Source organism: Triticum urartu, chromosome 2 (genome assembly GCF_003073215.2).
Source record: "Triticum urartu cultivar G1812 chromosome 2, Tu2.1, whole genome shotgun sequence".
Lineage (NCBI taxonomy): Eukaryota > Viridiplantae > Streptophyta > Magnoliopsida > Poales > Poaceae > Triticum > Triticum urartu.
Window position 1 is genome coordinate 752,675,141 of NC_053023.1, and position 17,908 is coordinate 752,693,048.

The window sequence follows — 17,908 nt, forward strand, 5'->3', positions numbered from 1 at the left end:
TGATGTTATATGCACGAGTAGAACACAAGTGAGTTGTGGGCGATATAAGTCATACTGCCTACCAGCATGTCATACTTTGGTTCAGCGGTATTGTTGGACGAGACGACCCGGACCAACATTACGCGTACGCTTACGCGAGACCGGTTTCCCCGATGTGCTTTGCACATAGGTGGCTTGCGGGCGACTGTCTCTCCAACTTTAGTTGAACCGAGTATGGCTACGCCCGGTCCTTGCGAAGGTTAAAACGGAGTCAAATTGACAAACTATCGTTGTGGTTTTGATGCGTAGGTGAGATTGGTTCTTGCTTAAGCCCGTAGCAGCCACGTAAAACTTGCAACAACAAAGTAGAGGACGTCTAACTTGTTTTTGCAGGGCATGTTGTGATGTGATATGGTCAAGGCATGATGATGAATTTTACTGTATGAGATGATCATGTTTTGTAACCGAGTTATCGGCAACTGGCAGGAGCCATATGGTTGTTGCTTTATTGTATACAATGCAATCGCGATGTAATGCTTTACTTTATCACTAAGCGGTAGCGATAGTCGTGGAAGCATAAGATTGGCGAGACGACAACGATGCTACGATGGAGATCAAGGTGTCGCGCCGGTGACGATGGTGATCATGACGGTGCTTCGGAGATGGAGATCACAAGCACAAGATGATGATGGCCATATCATATCACTTATATTGATTGCATGTGATGTTTATCTTTTTATGCATCTTATCTTGCTTTGATTGACGGTAGCATTATAAGATGCTCTCTCACTAAATTATCAAGATAAAAGTGTTCTCCCCGAGTATGCACCATTGCCAAAGTTCGTCGTGCCCAGACACCACGTGATGATCGGATGTGATAAGCTCTACGTCCATCTACAACGGGTGCAAGCCAGTTTTGCACACGCAGAATACTCAGGTTAAACTTGACGAGCCTAGCATATGCAGATATGGCCTCGGAACACTGAGATCGAAAGATCGAGCGTGAATCATATAGTAGATATGATCAACATAGCGATGTTCACCATTGAAAACTACTCCATTTCACGTGATGATCGGTTATGGTTTAGTTGATTTGGATCACGTGATCACTTAGAGGATTAGAGGGATGTCTATCTAAGTGGGAGTTCTTAAGTAATTTGATTAATTGAACTTAAACTTATCATGAACTTAGTACCTGATAGTATCTTGCTTGTTTATGTTGATTGTAGATAGATGGCTCGTGCTATTGTTCCGTTGAATTTTAATGCGTTCCTTGAGAAAGCAAAGTTGAAAGATGATGGTAGCAATTACACGGACTGGGTCCGTAACTTGAGGATTATCCTCATTGCTGCTCAGAAGAATTACGTCCTGGAAGCACCGCTGGGTGCCAGGCCTGCTGCTGGAGCAACACCAGATGTTATGAACGTCTGGCAGAGCAAAGCTGATGACTACTCGATAGTTCAGTGTGCCATGCTTTACGGCTTAGAATCGGGACTTCAACGACGTTTTGAACGTCATGGAGCATATGAGATGTTCCAGGAGTTGAAGTTAATATTTCAAGCAAATGCCCGGATTGAGAGATATGAAGTCTCCAATAAGTTCTATAGCTGCAAGATGGAGGAGAACAGTTCTGTCAGTGAGCATATACTCAAAATGTCTGGGTATAATAATCACTTGATTCAGATGGGAGTTAATCTTCCAGATGATTGCGTCATTGACAGAATTCTCCAATCACTGCCACCGAGCTACAAGAGCTTCGTGATGAACTATAATATGCAAGGGATGAACAAGACAATTCCCGAGCTCTTCGCAATGCTGAAAGCTGCGGAGGTAGAAATCAAGAAGGAGCATCAAGTGTTGATGGTTAACAAGACCACTAGTTTCAAGAAAAAGGGCAAAGGGAAGAAGAAGGGGAACTTCAAGAAGAACGGCAAGCAAGTTGCTGCTCAGGAGAAGAAACCCAAGTCTGGACCTAAGCCTGAAACTGAGTGCTTCTACTGCAAGCAGACTGGTCACTGGAAGCGGAACTGCCCCAAGTATTTGGCGGATAAGAAGGATGGCAAGGTGAACAAAGGTATATGTGATATACATGTTATTGATGTGTACCTTACTAGAGCTCGTAGTAGCACCTGGGTATTTGATACTGGTTCAGTTGCTAATATTTGCAACTCGAAACAGGGACTACGGATTAAGCGAACACTGGCAAAGGACGAGGTGACGATGCGCGTGGGAAACGGTTCCAAAGTCGATGTGATCGCGGTCGGCACGCTACCTCTACATCTACCTTCGGGATTAATATTAGACCTAAATAATTGTTATTTGGTGCCAGCGTTGAGCATGAACATTATATCTGGATCTTGTTTGATGCGAGACGGTTATTCATTTAAATCAGAGAATAATGGTTGTTCTATTTTTATGAGTAATATCTTTTATGGTCATGCACCTTTGAAGAGTGGTCTATTTTTGATGAATCTCGATAGTAGTAACACACACATATTCATAATGTTGAAGCCAAAAGATGCAGAGTTGATAATGATAGTGCAACTTATTTGTGGCACTGCCGTTTAGGTCATATCGGTATAAAGCGCATGAAGAAACTCCATACTGATGGACTTTTGGAACCACTTGATTATGAATCACTTGGTACTTGCGAACCGTGCCTCATGGCCAAGATGACTAAAACGCCGTTCTCCGGTACTATGGAGAGAGCAACAGATTTGTTGGAAATCATACATACCGATGTATGTGGTCCGATGAATATTGAGGCTCGTGGCGGATATCGTTATTTTCTCACCTTCACAGATGACTTAAGCAGATATGGGTATATCTACTTAATGAAACACAAGTCTGAAACATTTGAAAAGTTCAAAGAATTTCAGAGTGAAGTTGAAAATCATCGTAACAAGAAAATAAAGTTTCTACGATCTGATCGTGGAGGAGAGTATTTGAGTTACGAGTTTGGTGTACATTTGAAACAATGCGGAATAGTTTCGCAACTCACGCCACCCGGAACACCACAGCGTAATGGTGTGTCCGAACGTCGTAATCGTACTTTACTAGATATGGTGCGATCTATGATGTCTCTTACTGATTTACCGCTATCGTTTTGGGGTTATGCTTTAGAGACAGCCGCATTCACGTTAAATAGGGCACCATCAAAATCCGTTGAGACGACGCCTTATGAACTATGGTTTGGCAAGAAACCAAAGTTGTCGTTTCTTAAAGTTTGGGGCTGCGATGCTTATGTGAAAAAGCTTCAACCTGATAAGCTCGAGCCCAAATCGGAGAAATGTGTCTTCATAGGATACCCAAAGGAGACTATTGGGTACACCTTCTATCACAGATCCGAGGGCAAGACATTCGTTGCTAAGAATGGATCCTTTCTAGAGAAGGAGTTTCTCTCGAAAGAAGTGAGTGGGAGGAAAGTAGAACTTGACGAGGTAACTGTACCTGCTCCCTTATTGGAAAGTTGTACATCACAGAAAACTGTTTCTGCGACACCTATACCAATTAGTGAGGAAGCTAATGATGATGATCATGAAACTTCAGGACAAGATACTACTGAACCTCGTAGATCAACCAGAATGAGATCCACACCAGAGTGGTACGGTAATCCTGTTCTGGAAATCATGCTGCTAGATCATGATGAACCTACGAACTATGAAGAAGCGATGGTGAGCCCAGATTCCGCAAAGTGGCTTGAAGCCATGAAATCTGAGATGGGATCCATGTATGAGAACAAAGTATGGACTTTGGTTGACTTGCCCGATGATCGGCAAGCAATTGAGAATAAATGGATCTTCAAGAAGAAGACTGACGCTGATGGTAATGTTACTGTCTACAAAGCTCGACTTGTCGCAAAAGGTTTTCGACAAGTTCAAGGGGTTGACTACGATGAGACCTTCTCACCCGTAACGATGCTTAAGTCTGTCCGAATCATGTTAGCGATTGCCGCATTTTATGATTATGAAATTTGGCAGATGGATGTCAAAACTGCATTCCTGAATGGATTTCTGGAAGAAGAGTTGTATATGATGCAACCGGAAGGTTTTGTCGATCCAAAGGGAGCTAACAAAGTATGCAAGCTCCAGCGATCCATTTATGGACTGGTGCAAGCCTCTCGGAGTTGGAATAAACGCTTTGATAGTGTGATCAAAGCATTTGGTTTTATACAGACTTTCGGAGAAGCCTGTATTTACAAGAAAGTGAGTGGGAGCTCTATAGCTTTTCTGATATTATATGTGGATGACATATTCTGATTGGAAATGATATAGAATTTCTGGATAGCATAAAGGGATACTTGAATAAGAGTTTTTCAATGAAAGACCTCGGTGAAGCTGCTTACATATTAGGCATAAAGATCTATAGAGATAGATCAAGGCGCTTAATTGGACTTTCACAAAGCACATACCTTGACAAGATTTTGAAGAAGTTCAAAATGGATCAAGCAAAGAAAGGGTTCTTGCCTGTGTTACAAGGTGTGAAGTTGAGTTAGACTCAATGCCCGACCACTGCAGAAGATAGAGAGAAAATGAAAGATGTTCCCTATGCTTCAGCAATAGGCTCTATCATGTATGCAATGCTGTGTACCAGACCTGATGTGTGCCTTGCTATAAGTCTAGCAGGGAGGTACCAAAGTAATCCAGGAGTGGATCACTGGACAGCGGTCAAGAACATCCTGAAATACCTGAAAAGGACTAAGGATATGTTTCTCGTATATGGAGGTGACAAAGAGCTCACCGTAAGAGGTTACGTTGATGCAAGCTTTGACACTGATCCGGACGATTCTAAATCGCAAACCGGATACGTGTTTACATTAAACGGTGGAGCTGTTAGTTGGTGCAGTTCTAAACAAAGCATCGTAGCGGGATCTACATGTGAAGCGGAGTACATAGCTGCTTCGGAAGCAGCGAACGAAGGAGTCTGGATGAAGGAGTTCATATCCGATCTAGGTGTCATACCTAGTGCATCGGGTCCAATGAAAATCTTTTGTGACAATACCGGTGCAATTGCCTTGGCAAAGGAATCCAGATTTCACAAGAGGACCAAGCACATCAAGAGACGCTTCAATTCCATCTGGGATCTAGTCCAGGTGGGAGACATAGAGATTTGCTAGATACTTACAGATCTGAATGTTGCAGACCCGTTGACTAAGCCTCTTCCACGAGCAAAACATGATCAGCACCAAGGCTCCATGGGTGTTAGAATCATTACAGTATAATCTAGATTATTGACTCTAGTGCAAGTGGGAGACTGAAGGAAATATGCCCTAGAGGCAATAATAAAGTTATTATTTATTTCCTTATATCATGATAAATGTTTATTATTCATGCTAGAATTGTATTAACCGGAAACATAATACATGTGTGAATACATAGACAAACTTAGTGTCAGTAGTATGCCTCTACTTGACTAGCTCGTTAATCAAAGATGGTTATGTTTCCTAACCATGAACAAAGTGTTGTTATTTGATTAACGAGGTCACATCATTAGTTGAATGATCTAATTGACATGACCCATTTCATTAGCTTAGCACCCGATCGTTTAGTATGTTGCTATTGCTTTCTTCATGACTTATACATGTTCCTATGACTATGAGATTATGTAACTCCCGTTTGCCGGAGGAACACTTTGTGTGCTACCAAACGTCACAACGTAACTGGGTGATTATAAAGGAGCTCTACAGGTGTCTCCAATGGTAGATGTTGGGTTGGCGTATTTTGAGAATAGGATTTGTCACTCCGATTGTCGGAGAGGTATCTCTGGGCCCTCTCGGTAATGCACATCACATAAGCCTTGCAAGCATTGCAACTAATGAGTTAGTTGCGGGATGATGTATTACGGAACGAGTAAAGAGACTTGCCGGTAACGAGATTGAACTAGGTATTGGATACCGACGATCGAATCTCGGGCAAGTAACATACCGATGACAAAGGGAACAACGTATGTTGTTATGCGGTCTGACCGATAAAGATCTTCATTGAATATGTAGGAGCCAATATGGGCATCCAGGTCCCGCTATTGGTTATTGACCGGGGATGTGTCTCAGTCATGTCTACATTATTCTTGAACCGTAGGGTCCGCACGCTTAACGTTACGATGACAGTTATTATGAGTTTATGCATTTTGATGTACCGAAGTTAGTTCGGAGTCCCGGATGTGATCACGGACATGACGAGGAGTCTCGAAATGGTCGAGACATAAAGATTGATATATTGGAAGCCTATATTTGGACATCGGAAGTGTTCCGGGTGAAATCGGGATTTTACCGGAGTACCAGGAGGTTACCGGAACCCCCCGGGAGCCATATGGGCCTTAATGGGTTTTAGTGGAAAGGAGAAAGGGGCAGCCCAAGGTGGCCGCGCGCCTCCCCCCTCCCCTAGTACTATTAGGACTAGGAGAGGTGGCCGCCCCCCCTCTCTCTCTTTCCCCCTCGGGGAATCCTAGTCCAACTAGGATTGGGGGGGGGGGAGTCCTACTCCCGGTAGGAGTAGGACTCCTCCTACGCCCTCCTCCTGGCCGGCGGCCCCCTCCCCCTTGGCTCCTTTATATACGGAGGCAGGGGGCACCTCTAGACACACAAGTTGATCCTTGAGATCGTTCCTTAGCCGTGTGCGGTGCCCCCTGCCACCATATTCCACCTCGATCATATTGTAGCGGTGCTTAGGCGAAGCCCTGCGACGGTAGAACATCAAGATCGTCACCACGCCGTCGTGCTGACGGAACTCCTCCCCAACGCTTTGCTGGATCGGAGCCCGGGGATTGTCATCGAGCTGTACGTGTGCTAAGAACTCGGAGGTGCCGGAGTAACGGTGCTTGGATCGGTCGGATCGAGAAGACGTACGACTACTTCCTCTACGTTGTGTCAACGCTTCCGCAGTCGGTCTGCGTGGGTACGTAGACAACACTCTCCCCTCTCGTTGCTGTGCATCATCATGATCTTGCGTGTGCGTAGGAAAATTTTGAAATTACTACGTTCCCCAACAGAGAGTGCGTATAATCCATGCACTCAACATTAGTCATAAAGAACTCATATACTTATTGCAAAAATCTACAAGTTATCAAAGAAAAGTATTACGCGCATGCTCCTAGGGGGATAGATTGGTAGGAAAAGACCATCGCTCGTCCCCGACCGCCACTCATAAGGAAGACAATCAATAAATAAATCATGCTCCGACTTCATCACATAACGGTTCACCATACGTGCATGCTACGGGAATCACAAACTTCAACACAAGTATTTCTCAAATTCACAACTACTCAACAAGCATGACTTTAATATCACCATCTCCATATCTCAAAACAATTATCAAGTATCAAACTTATCATAATATTCAAAACACTCATAAGAAAGTTTTATTATTAATCTTGCATACCAAGCATATTAGGATTTTAAGCAAATTACCATGCTATTAAGACTCTCAAAATAATCTAAGTGAAGCATGAGAGATCAATAGTTTCTATAAAACAAATCCACCACCGTGCTCTAAAAGATATAAGTGAAGCACTAGAGCAAAATTATATAACTCAAAAGATATAAGCGAAGCACATAGAGTATTCTAACAAATTCCAAATCATATATGGCTCTCTCAAAAGGTGTGTACAGCAAGGATGATTGTGGTAAACTAACAAGCAAAGACTCAAATCATACAAGACGCTCCAAGCAAAACACATATCATGTGGTAAATAAAAATATAGCTCCAAGTAAAGTTACCTATAGAAGTAGACGAAAGAGGGGATGCCTTCCGGGACATCCCCAAGATTTGGCTTTTAGGTGTCCTTAGATTATCTTGGGGGTGCCATGGGCATCCCCAAGCTTAGGCTCTTGCCACTCCTTGTTCCATAATCCATCAAATCTTTACCCAAAACTTGAGAACTTCACAACACAAAACTTAAAGTAGAAAATCTTGTGAGCTCCGTTAGCGAAAGAAAACAAAAGACCACTTCAAGGTACTGTAATGAACTCATTCTTTATTTATATGGGTGTTATACCTAATTTATTAAAACTTCTCTATGGTTTATAAACTATTTTACTAGCCATAGATTCATCAAAATAAGCAAACAACACACGAAAAACAGAATCTGTCAAAAACAGAACAGTCTGTAGTAATCTGTAGCTAGCGCAAGATCTGGAACCGAAAAAATTCTAAAATAAATTGCTGGACGTGAGGAATTTATCTATTAATAATCTCAAAAATAATTAACTAAATAGAACTCTCGAAATAAAAATGACAGCAGTTCTCGTGAGCGCTAAAGTTTTTGTTTTTTACAGCAAATTCAACAAGACTTTCCCCAAGTCTTCCCAACGGTTCTACTTGGCACAAACACTAATTAAACACAAAAACACAACCAAAACAGAGGCTAGATAATTTATTTATTACTAAATAGGAGCAAAAAGCAAGGAATAAAAATAAAATTGGGTTGCCTCCCAACAAGTGCTATCGTTTAACGCCCTTAGCTAGGCATAACAAGCAAGAATAGATCTAGGTATTGCCATAATAGTAAGATAGATTATTAAAACTCATTTCATATTCTCTACGTTCAGCAGCAAGTTTCCTTTGAGGCAAGCAAAAGTAATCAAAAGGGCTAAATTTATTGGGACAAAAGTCTCCAAGATCAACCTTGGGAGGTATAGGTTCCTCCTTCGGTTGTTCATATTGCACAACCAATTCATCATTATAAGCATTCTTTTGACAGAACTTTGTGAGCCTATATTCAAGAGAATATCCCAATTCATTATTTCGAATAGCCAAATCATCGTTAAGTTCAGAAATTCTATCAACTAAAACATTGGTAGGCACCCTTTTTCTAAGATTTTCATTAAAAGCAACATAGTCTAGAGATTGAAAATGCATTATTTCTTCTTGATCAAAGAGGATGGCCTCTATGGGAGGACGGCAAGCGTCCACCCTATAATGTGCAAAGATTTCTTTGGCCTCTTTTATTATGAATCGAAACTCATGAGCCAAAAAGATAGTAACGACACGCTTAACAGAAGAATGCTCAATATTAGAAAATTCTAGGAAAATCCTTTGTATGGAAGGATGCATGTGCATGAATTGCCTTTCAAGTTCAACTATAAGCATGGCAATAGCGTCCACAAGACTACTAGTTCTATGAAGGATAGAACTACCCATAGAGGGTAAAGCACCGACACAAGTAAAGAAATCTTGAATAACTCCTTTTCCAATAATATTACCACTACCAACACGGAATCTCTTTATATGTGAGATAGTGGGTTCTTTAGTAGGAGCATCAAAATTATTATTGACAATAGTATCCCCAATTTCAGACATAGAGGCAGAAGGTAAAGAACTAGCCATAACGACAAGCAAGCAAACTAACACACAAGCAAACAAAAAGCAAGCGGGCAAAAAGAGGCAAATAGAGGGAGGATAGAGAGAGAGAGGGCAAATAAAACGGCAAGGGTGAAGTGGGGGAGAGGAAAACGAGAGGCAAATGGAAAATAATGTAATGTGAGAGATAAGGGTATGTGATGGGTACTTGGTATGTTGACTTTTGCGTAGACCTCCCCGGCAACGGCGCTAGAAATCCTTCTTGCTACCTGTTTTAGCACTGCGTTGGTTTTCCCCAAAGAGGAAGGGATGATGCAGCAAAGTAGCGTAAGTATTTCCCTCAGTTTTTGAGAACCAAGGTATCAATCCAGTAGGAGGCTACGCGCAAGTCCCTCGCACCTGCGCAAAACAAATAAATCCTCGCAAACAACGCAAATAGGGGTTGTCAATCCCTATAGGGCCACTTACGAGAGTGAGATCTGATAGATATGATAAGATAATATTTTTGGTATTTTTATGATAAATATGCAAAGTAAAATAAAGGCAAAGTAAATAGCAAAGTAAATAACTAAGTAGTAGGAGATTGATATGATAAAGATAGACCCGGGGGCCATAGGTTTCACTAGTGGCTTCTCTCGAGAGCATAAGTATTCTACGGTGGGTGAACAAATTACTGTTGAGCAATTGACAGAATTGAGCATAGTTATGAGAATATCTAGGTATGATCATGTATATAGGCATCACGTCCGAGACAAGTAGACCGACTCCTGCCTGCATCTACTACTATTACTCCACTCATCGACCGCTATCCAACATGCATCTAGAGTATTAAGTTAAAAACAGAGTAATGCCTTAAGCAAGATGACATGATGTAGAGTGATAGACTCATGCAATATGAAGAAAACCCCATCTTGTTATCCTCGATGGCAACAATACAATACGTGCCTTGCTGCCCTTACTGTCACCGGGAAAGGACATCGCAAGATTGAACCTAAAGCTAAGCACTTCTCCCATTGCAAGAAAGATCAATCTAGTAGGCCAAACCAAACTGATAATTCGAAGAGACTTGCAAAGATAACCAATCATACATAAAAGAATTCAGAGAAGATTCAAATATTATTCATAGATAGACTTGATCATAAACCCACAATTCATTGGTCTCAACAAACACACCGCAAAAAGAAGATTACATCGAATAGATCTCCACAAGAGAGGGGGAGAACATTGTATTAAGATCCAAAAAGAGAGAAGAAGCCATCTAGCTACTAACTATGGACCCGTAGGTCTGAAGTAAACTACTCACACTTCATCGGAGAGGCTATGGAGTTGATGTAGAAGCCCTCCGTGATCGATGCCCCCTCCGGCGGAGCTTCGGAACAGGCCCCAAGATGGGATCTCGTGGATACAAAAAGTTACGGCGGTGGAATTAGGGTTTTGGCTCCGTATCTGATCGTTTGGGGGTACGTGGGTATATATAGGGGGGGGGGGGGGGGGGGGGGGGGGGGGGGGGGGGCGGGGGGGGGGGGGGGGGGGGGGGGGGGGGGGGGGGTAGGTGCCCCCTACCTCGTGGCCTCCTGTTACATGGCTTGACGTTGGGTCCAAGTCTCCTGAGTTGTATTCGATGAGAAAATCACGTTCCCGAAGGTTTCATTCCGTTTGGACTCCGTTTGATATTCCTTTTCTTCGAAACCCTAAAACAGGCAAAAAACAGCAATTCTGGGCTGGGCCTCCGGTTAATAGGTTAGTCCCAAAAATAATATAAAAGGGGAAAATAAAGCCCAATAATGTCCAAAATAGTAGATAATATAGCATGGAGCAATCAAAAATTATAGATACGTTGGAGACGTATCACACGTCCAGCCGGATATTGGCGTCCTGGAGGTTATTTTTCTCCTACCTGACCCGCGTAAGTACGCACTCGCCAACATTTAGCTGTCGATTAGCACGTTGCGCATCCCCCGGCACGGCCTCCGGATTCACTCTGGGGTCATCTGCAACATCTACTGTTAGATTTGCATGCATGCCGCATACTATCTGGTACCTGTAATTCTTTGCAACAGAAGCAAGTGTTACCAGCGGGGGCCTTCTCGGACTCCTTCAACGCGGTCACCGCGGCCGGTAGCTGGGCTTTGCACTCTTCCAGCTCTTGAGACAATTGGGTATTCTTCTCTGTAAGAACCTGCACAATTAATGATCCTTAAATCAGTTGTGTCAACTGTTTCAAGTCTCAGGGGCTACTGATATATATATATATATAATCGTTAGATTTTCCTACCCGTATATCCTTTACATACTGGTCCGTGGCTCTGGCAAGACCATTTTGAGCAGCATGGATGTACGCGTCTCCTGAGTTGAAGGCATCAAACACCTCTTGGGAGAAATAAGCGTCACAGAGTACGGCCCGGCGACGCCTGTGATTCATGGCGCTCTCCACTTCGGAATTTGTAGCGGATAGTCTGTCCGCATCCTCCGTAGGAGGAGCATCCGGCATCCGCCCTGTGTTAGCTTTCGCCTTTATGTCCGGCCCTGGAGCCCGACTGGTGGAGGCGTGATCGGCAGCCTCTCCGGATATAGTCCGGCGAGCGTTTTTCCTATTAGGTAACATGGACGTCATTATATTTTAAAGAAAGACGACAACCACGGAGCGAGGTTTTGTATCATACCTCTGCGCCGGCGTCTCAGTCCTAACCGCCTTCCTTTTTGGCCTACCTGGCTTCGGTGCCCCTTGTTGGCGAGTCACCGCGGGTTCGGCATGGCGTCCCGAAGGCCTTCCCTGTAAAACACCATATGTGTACGGTCGGTGAAGTGCATAAAAGGGGATCCTTCTCGGAATTTGGGACTCTAGTTTTCCCTACCTGCGATGTAGGGAGTAGCCCAGGATAGTCGGCTATGATGGCCACCATGGCGTCATCACAGCTCAACTGATAGAACGTCCTGTCTATCAGCTCCACAAATATGTCCGGATCCTCTTCAAGTCCGGGATCGAGGGCCCGGTCAGGGTCCTCCGGTTGTGGAGGCGAGCTGTTGACCTCCCTTATAGCTTTTCGTAGTTCCTGCCATGAAACGACAAGGTGAGTATTTACGACGAAGAATGCAGGAAGGTTGGGAGTAAAGAGTGACGGCTCACCCAACTTGGAGGGTTGTACATGGAGAATCCATCACGTGGCTTAATACGGATGAACTCCTCTTCCTCTCCCTTGAACAACTCGGACATAATTTTTGCTAAAGCAGCAGCGAAGTCTGGTCCCTTACGCCCGCAGTGGGTGGCATCATCTTCCCCGTTAAAGCACCACAGGGGGTGCCTTCGATATTGAAGTGGCTGCACCCCCCGCATTATGCATATTGACATAACCTCGATTATTGTCAATCCTGATTGAGCCAACACTTTAATCCTGTCCATCAGGTAAAGGACTTCTCCGTTATCTTCCTCCTGGGGGCTCCGTGGGCGCCAGCTTCGGCGTTTCTTTAGAGGAGCATTGTGGAACTCGGGAAGACCCCTCCGAACAGGATCTAGAAGGGGACGTCCTCCATGTAAAACCACTCCGAAGGCCAGTCTTCGGACGTCTTCTTCGGGGTACCGGACATGTATCCGGTCCCGGCGATGCGCCATATTTCGGCTCCGCCCACTTGATATAGCGAACCCTCCTGTGTGCGGGGCACAAGGCAGAATAGCCTCTTCCACAGCTCGAAATGAGCCTTGCAGCCCAGAAACAGCTCGCAAAGGGCGACATAACCAGCGATATGTAATATGGAAGCAGAGGTGAAATTATGCAACTGGAGCCCGTAAAACTCCAGGAGCCCATTGAGGAACGGATGGATTGGAAATCCAAGTCCCCTTAGTAAATAAGGGACGAGGCATACCCGCTCCCCCTTGGAGGGATTGGGGAAGCTCTCCGCTTGCTCCCCGCCATTATAGGTGGCGAGCCCGGCTCGGACGGGGACCATATATGCTGGAGGGAGAAATCCCTGGGTCTGCAACTCTACTAATTGGCTATGTGGGACGGAACACTTATCCCAGTCATCGGGCTTAGGGCTACGGGAGCGGGAGGAGGAGCTGCGGTGGCCGGCCATGTTGGAATGGATTTTTTCGAGCGCGCTCCGATGGATACTCGCCGTGGGAGGATGGTATGATTTGGATCTAAGAATCCCCGTCCCTTTAATAGACAGTTTATTTACATGGCTAGGGTGGCGAATGTAAAAATGCCCTGGCTCCTCGCATTCGCTCGACACATGGAAGATAGCCCTTATTGGGCACAGAAACCAAGAAGTGCAACATTTATGGGGAGTCGGACACTGCTCAGCAGATATTCAGAATTTGGAGAAGAACCCGCCTTGCAATGCCGAAGACAATCTGCGCGTCGGACTCATCGTCATTGAAGCCTGGTTCGGGGGCTACTGAGGGACTCCTGGATTAGGGGGTCTCCGGACAGCCGGACTATATCCTTTGGCCAGACTGTTGGACTATGAAGATGCAAGATTGAAGACTTCGTCCCCTGTCCGGATGGGACTCTCCTTGGCGTGGAAGGCAAGGTTGGCAATACGGATATGTAGATCTCCTCCCTTGTAACCGACTTTGTGTAACCGTAGCCCCCTCCGGTGTCTATATAAACCGGAGGGTTTAGTCCGTAGGACAACAACAATCATACCATAGGCTAGCTTCTAGGGTTTAGCATCTACGATCTCATGGTAGATCAACTCTTGTAATACTCATATCATCAAGAATAATCAAGCAGGACGTAGGGTATTACCTCCATCAAGAGGGCCCGAACCTGTTTTGACACCGACAAGAAGGTCGCCGAGGAGGAGGGGCAGGAAATCATCCAGCTCCAAGCCGTTCACAACAAAGTGTGCGAAGATTGCAAGAGCGCTCAACCGCAAGGACGGCACCATGAAAAATTGGTGGAAAAAGTTCATGGTGGAGGATTCGACAGCGGCCCCGGCACCTTCGCATGAGATAAGATCCAACATGCATATATATATACTGAACATTGTAGTTAAGCCCACAAATTAAGGGTATATATAATGGATTTCTAAGGTAGGTGGGGGGCAATGGTCCCCTTTTGCCATAGCAGCAAATATAAGCTCAACAGGATGGTGTTTAGTGTTAATTTTCCGCACAACATCAGATGAATACATGTGGCGGCGGTGATGGATGATGGATGATGGAAAATTAGTGCATGCAGTTGGACGAGAGTGGCAATGCCGGGGGAAGCAGCATGCTGGAGGAAGGCCGTGGTGAGGCCCTGATGTATGTGGCTGCACAGACCAAGGAGTGGAGGGGGTGAAGTAGAGATCATCCTTCGAGGTGCTCGCCGGCGAGATCTCTCCTGTCTAGGGCCCCCACGGACTGCCGTTGCTGCCACGGTGGAACTGCAGCCGCGGCAGGGCCCAGAGCCGGAGAGGTGCGAGCCGGAGGTGGAGAGGTGCAGAGGGCTGTCATTGCTTCCAACACTACTGTTCAGACGAATGGATGAGATCCCTGACTGTGCGCTGTCGTCAGTCGCAGCGCACGACAGGGGCGATGGCTGAAAGCGAACCATCTCGACGTCTTAATTTTCCGTCAGTGGCAGTGCCGCCATAGAAGCCAATATAAGAACAACAGGATGGTGTTTAGTCTTAATTTTCCGCCCAAAATCAGATGAATACATGTGCAATCACTATGACTACTTGATCGATAATTTTTACTGAATTCGGGCTATAATGTGTTCCCCTTAAACTGACTAGTTAGCTTGCACGTGCAACGCACGACAATACAATATTAAAAAAATCTCATCCATCTAGTTAGACTTATGAACCAACAAGAAAAATATCCTACACAAATTTTCAGACGCGAGATTCAACGGAATAATTGCAGAGAAAATATTTTGATAAGATGTCCGAACCTCTGTAGTTGCAAATTCAATTCACAGACAAACTTTGTTGTAATAAGTGCTTGGTCATCCAAAAATCCAATACACTTTAGATCCTTGTTAATCATCTCAAGCATCAGATAAAGTTATATTCATGCGAAGCATATTGATTATATAAGAATTTTTTGTTTCGTCGCACAAAAGTATAATATTCCATTCACGAAATCCTTAAATATGCGCTCACACACAAAATCAAGTATATACATATTACATCACAAAAACAAGTATTTTTGTATTACATCTTAAAGAAAGTATACTCATATTCCATCGCAAACAAGCATATTATTTTCGAAAAGTTGACATGAGCAATGTTGTACCTATTGGTAGGAGTAGATAGTTTTACAATAGGATCCATACAACCAAGCTCCCAAAACCGCAGCCCCATCACTCTGAACAAATCTAAGAAAAGCATGTTACCTCATTCTCACTAACTCTCTGATCATTCCCTAAAAAAACCAATTCTGATCTTGAATGTGGTGTCACTGATTCCCCTGTAACTTTTGAGGTCTCACGCATGTATAATAACCAGTGAAAAATATCCTACTCCGCATGACATGTCAATTGTGTTCTCACAAGAACGACACCAGTCTGCAAACAAATGACTCCAAATATACTAAATATGCAGAATTTTCCTAATAAAACAATATTTCAGCCAAGTAAAAAGGGAAGAAACAGTCCCTTTTTAACAAATGTTTGGCAGCTAAATTATTATGCCGACCAATGGAGCTTGACACGTTTGTTCAGACTACAGACTCCATATGATACAGTTCAGAAAAGGAGTTCCACCAAGGAATGATAGTTCAGTTCAGAAACATGAGTTTTTGTTATGTGTGTGTGTGTGTGTGTTGTGTAGTGTGGGCCCATTGAAAATTCAGCAGTAAATTAACATGCTAAAATGAATCATCTAATGAAAAAAGCATCATAATTGACTATTTAACTGTCCCACTTGTGTAAGTCGTGACAAAGAATACCTATTTGCATGAATCTAGGATTCTTCAGAATTTCGAATCTAGTTATGACATGGTATGAGCAGCATATGGAGTTCTTAGAGATTGCATTTTCAGTAGAAATACTTATGAACAGACATAATAAATTATCGTTTTGTACAAACCAACCAAAAATATTTCTCCAACTACACAGTGGCTATAAATAAATAGTAATACTTCCAAGTAGCTTACAAGTGAAACATTGGATACCAATAATGAATCATATATGGATTTAGATACTCTAAAATAGTACTATATGGAAGTAATTACACATGCTCCTTCAAGCTATCTTTTCTAGATATTGTTTAGCAAATTATTATTCAAAGTATTACAAAGAGTTCCATAAATGATTATAAAACACATGATATGCGACATTCATACATGCTGACCATATACTTTAAGCACGTTCAAGGTAAATCTGTCTAGATATGAGTTACGTTCATGAATATAAACTAAATCTATTATTTATGCTTATGCACAACACATCAGAAGGATGGCGACCACACCTGGATCATGAAAACTTAGGAGCTTCATGGCTTACACAGAGACATGACATTGCTTGTAGGGTCATTGTTCACGCACATCTGTGATGACATTGCTTGTTGGGTCATTGCCTCCCCTTCCTTCTCTCTTCCCCTTTTCCCTTCCTCTTCCTATTCGAACAGCAAGGGGGGCGCAGCAGCCCATCCTGGCTGATGCGTTTCCCCTCTTGGCCCAATAGGCCCATATCTTTGCCGGGGGTAGCCCGGAACCCCTTCCGGTGACCCGATACGTACCCGGTATCCCCGGAACACTTCCGGTGTCCAAACACTATCGTCCTATATATGAATCTTTACCTCTCGACCATTTCGAGACTCCTCGTCATGTCCGTGATCTCATTCGGGACTCCGAACAACATTCGGTCACCAAATCACATAACTCATATAATACAAAATCGTCATCGAACGTTAAGCGTGCGGACCCTACGGGTTCGAGAACTATGTAGACATGACCAAGACATCTCTCCGGTCAATGACCAACAGCGGAACCTGGATGCTCATATTGGTTCCCACATATTCTACGAAGATCTTTATCGGTCAAACTGCAATGACAACATACACCATTCCCTTTGTCATCGGTATGTTACTTGCCCGAGATTCGATCGTCGGTATCTTCATACCTAGTTCAATCTCGTTACCGGCAAGTCTCTTTACTCGTTCCGTAATACATCATCCCGCAACTAACTCATTAGTCACATTGCTTGCAAGGCTGATTGTGATGTGCACTACCGAGAGGGCCTAGAGATACCTCTCCGATACTCGGAGTGACAAATCCTAATCTTGATCTATGTCAACCCAACAAACACCTTCGGAGATACCTGTAGAGCATCTTTATAATCACCCAGTTACGTTGTGACGTTTGATAGCACACAAGGTATTCCTCAGGTATCCGGGAGTTGCATAATCTCATAGTCAAAGGAATATGTATATGCGATGAAGAAAGCAATAGCAATAAAACTTAACGATCATTATGCTAAGCTAACGGATGGGTCTTGTCCATCATATCATTCTCCTAATGATGTGATCTTATTCATTAAATGACAACACATGTCTATGGTTAGGAAACTTAACCATCTTTGATTAACGAGCTAGTCTAGTAGAGGCTTACTAGGGACATGGTGTTTTGTCTATGTATTCACACCTGTATCAAGTGTCCGGTTAATACAATTCTAGCATGAATAATAAACATTTATCATGAT